The sequence below is a fragment of the Lynx rufus genome, unplaced genomic scaffold (assembly GCF_022079265.1).
Source record: "Lynx rufus isolate CCGP_SWC_20201006 ecotype Redwood Valley unplaced genomic scaffold, mLynRuf1.p SCAF_4, whole genome shotgun sequence".
NCBI classification, from domain to species: domain Eukaryota; kingdom Metazoa; phylum Chordata; class Mammalia; order Carnivora; family Felidae; genus Lynx; species Lynx rufus.
Window position 1 is genome coordinate 108,489,316 of NW_025814856.1, and position 3,828 is coordinate 108,493,143.

The following is a 3,828-nucleotide window of genomic DNA, read 5'->3' on the forward strand; positions in this document are numbered from 1 at the left end:
ACCAATGAAGGTAATTTGGTTAAAAATTTCTACAGGCTATTAAGTGACTTGTCAACCCATATAATTTAATCAATCATAATGCAGGGTGCCTGGGTGGTGCAGTTGGTTAAGCATCTAACTCTTGATCTCAGCTCAGGTCATGATCTTACAGTGTGTGGTTTCAAGCCCCGCACCAGGCTCTGTGTTGATGGCGTAGAGCCTGTTTGGGTTTCTGTCTCTACTCTCTGCCCCTCCCCAGCGGGTGCGTTCTCGCTCTCTCTCTCTCTCTCAAAATAAATAAATAAACTTAAAAAAATTTAAAAAAATCAATCATAATGCTAACAGGAGGTAAGAAAAAGGAAAATTGTGATCCAAATTTCTAAATCTGAAGAAGTACTAAAGAAGATGATAGATGATACTGAGAGAGTAGGCGATGACAATATAAAAGACAAAATGAAATAAAACAATACATCTTGGATGAGCTCTATGTTTTTTAACATCACACTTCCCAGCTGTTGAAAAGAATCACATACTGACATAAAATGCCATCATTGTAAAGTCATGACCACCTACTCAAATGCCCCTTCCTCCAATATCACCCAGATCCTAGCAAATGTCTCAGTCAGTAACTCCTCCAACCTTGTTCAAAAACTTCAAACTTTCTTCACTTTGTTCAGATTTCTATCAAGAAAGTTTAAATTCCAAAAATATCCTCAATTTAACACTACAAAGCCTATATACCTATTCAGATTGTTCCTTTCTCTCCCTCCTTCCCTCTTTCTCTATAGAAGGTGTTAACTGCTAGTCAAAGTCAACTCATACTCCATGTCTTAAAACCTATTCAATTTCACATTTTTAGGTACCCATCAAACATTGCTTTACTTTTCTAAATTTTGTTTTGTATTTGTTTTTGGAACCCATGTTGTGGCACTTGAACTGGTGGACTGAAACACACAGTACAGAGAGGTTTGGAGCCCTTTTCCTCTGCCTCAATACATTTCAGGGGTGGGGACCACCCACTTGACCCCCACCAAGAACAGGAGAGTACGCTTTTATATTTTTGATCACTGGGACTTTTCATAGATATTTAAACATGCTCAAAAACTCCTATCTTAGAAAAGCTCCTTCAAATTTCCATTATTGTGCAAAAACAGTTCTTTTTTTCAAATCTTCACAGACAAACTTTTTGAATGAGTCACTCCATCTCCATTTCCTGGGCTCCTACTCACTCTTTAACACATTTTCACCTGGGTTTCACCCCAATCACCATGGCAACACATCTTTAGCTAAAATCACCGATGATCTCCTAGTGTTCAAATCCAATGGATATTTTTCATTCCTCATCTCAACCTCCCAGCAACATCTACAGGGATAATTATTCCGTCTTTCTTATAGGATATTTTCCCCTAGTCTTTGGAATACCATAGATTCCTGCTATTGGTCTTCTCCTGTGTGACAATTCATTTTTATTCTGTATATCCTGTGTATTCCAATATACTCTAAGAATTGACCAAGAAACCTACAATTATCTTTTTATCACTCTACATTCTTTTCCCAGGGATTCTTATCTACTTCAAAGGAATCAAGTACTATCTGTATCACCAAATTTATATATCTTTTTCCCAGTCTGCTGCACGTATCTCTTAATTTATGTAGCCACTATTCACTCAGGAGTTATGCTTAGATGAGTGAAAAGAGTACTGGTTTCCACATCAGAGCAAAGGAATAACGATCTCTAGACATAACTTTGTGTTTTGTTTTTTTGTCCTTGTTTTGAAAAAACTCCTACTTTTTCTCAAGATCCAACTCAAATTCTAAGTTATCTACAATGAATTAATTATCTTACTCTCATCTACTATATACTCTCATCTACCTATACTATAGCCTACTATGTACTTCCTGCCCATCTATCTTCTATCATTGCCCAGAACCCATGGTGTTATAATTTCTATATTCATGTGTCTTCCTCTAAGCCCCAAATTAGGAGCCACTTAATGACAGGACCAGGTTCTATTCATAAATTTCTTCTCAGAACTTTCTACTCTGATGTATGAGAGATGCTCAAAAAATTTTATATGAACAAATGAGTGCCAATAGACCAATAAATTGTTCTCTGGGGTTTTCAAAGAGATATTAATAGATATTCCCAAAAGAAAGGATTCTGGGATTAAATAAAGTCGGGGAAATTTGTACTAAATCCCACTTTTGGAGATTCCAACACACACTTGCATCTGACAAACTATAAGAAGTCCTTAAAATAGAAAACTATTTAATTTTGTTTAATGTTTGGATAAGGAAAGCTTTCTTGCCCTTTTCTTCTTTTAACACACATACTAGCATTCCCCAAACAATTTTCCCTTTTGTCTTAACATAGTTTGGATTTGGATTTTAACTTATTAGGATCAGCAAAACAGATGTTAAAAAAACAGAAATTATGCACATTCTGTTTATCTAGGATTCTCCCCAAAGGTAAGGCACAGGGGCTAATTCCTTTGTTACAGCTTTGACAGTTCATAGTGGAGAAGAAATTTTGATCAGTATAGTACTCCCATACTATTGATATATACACCAAATCTAAGAGAATCTTGTTGTTTTCTTTTTTATAAAAGAATTTATAAAAGAATTTAATTTTAAGAATTAAAAAACACTGTCCAACCATAAAGAATAGCAATATTATAGCCACACTGAAATCATTGTTTTCTTTTGCTTTGCTTTGAAAGTGTTCTTACCAAGATAATATAGTTACCTGAATACTAAACATGCCAGCAAGCAGTTATGCAAGTAACTTAAATGACAGAAGCATCCATGGCTCCAAAATGTAATTTCCACATGAAGGTGAAAACCCTGTACCACTTCACCTTCACAGTATGTTTTCTGATAGAGTTTACAGTACCTTGAAAACCAGGAACCCAAACACAACAATAGTCCCACCGTGAATGGTTTTTATGCTATACTGTTTTCAGTGTGTGACAGGGAAGGAAACTCTATTTTGCCAAATAGAAAGTTCTGACATATGGGGTGGCAAATAAGATTATGTAACGATAAAGCACCCATCTTGGTAACCAGAACTCTTATTAAGAACAACAGGATAGCAAAGTGACTCATCAGCTTGTGTGCTCTTTCTCAATTCTAGTAATTTGGGACAAGTGTGGGGAAGTTACAAGTTGTTTATGTGCAGCCCAAAATGACAGGCAATACAAGTTACTAAGCAACATTAAGGACTCACGTTTTTCTAATCCTTAAAAGCTGCCACAAGCTGAAAAATCCTGTAATATAAAGGTAAAGGGAAAAGCAATGTGGGAGTCATGTTTCTGACTGAATGAAAATGTTTTGCTCAATAATTCTAAAATTCTGATTCACCATGAGTTCATCAGTCTTAGTTTTAGGATTACTTCACGTGCATAACCCTCCTCTCATCACTGTCAACACCAGAAACTTGTTCTATCATGACAAAAATGATAATGGGGGGAGATGTGTGGAAATGGTTCTTATAAATCTTGAAACCAGTTTGTTCCTCAGTAAAGTGGACCTCTGTTCTTCTCTATTTCAACTCTTTCTTTCATAGCACTTAATAAAACAATAACAACAATAAATCATGTATTTGCTTCCTTGTTTATTATATTGGCTTGTGTCTTTCTCTTTCACTGTAGTACCTTCAGTACTGTAGGAACTTGTCCCTTATTTTATTCTTCCTTCCCTGAGGCTGGCATATTGCTTGACAGAGTAGCCCATCAATGACTAAAGAATGAAATAAAATAAGGGCACCTGGGTGGTTCAGTTGGTGAAATGTCCAACTGTTGATTTCAGCTCAGGTCATGATCTCACAATTTGTTTGTTCAAACCCCGTGT

General features: G+C 36.0%; 1 non-coding gene across 1 annotated transcript; it reads right to left on the reverse strand.

Annotated features, from left to right (window-relative positions):
• Nucleotides 1–896: 896 nt before the first annotated feature.
• Nucleotides 897–1,023, reverse strand: LOC124525242 (small nucleolar RNA SNORA57). Its single transcript, XR_006965450.1, has one exon. It is a non-coding gene; the product is annotated as a small nucleolar RNA SNORA57 (small nucleolar RNA).
• Nucleotides 1,024–3,828: the final 2,805 nt, after the last annotated feature.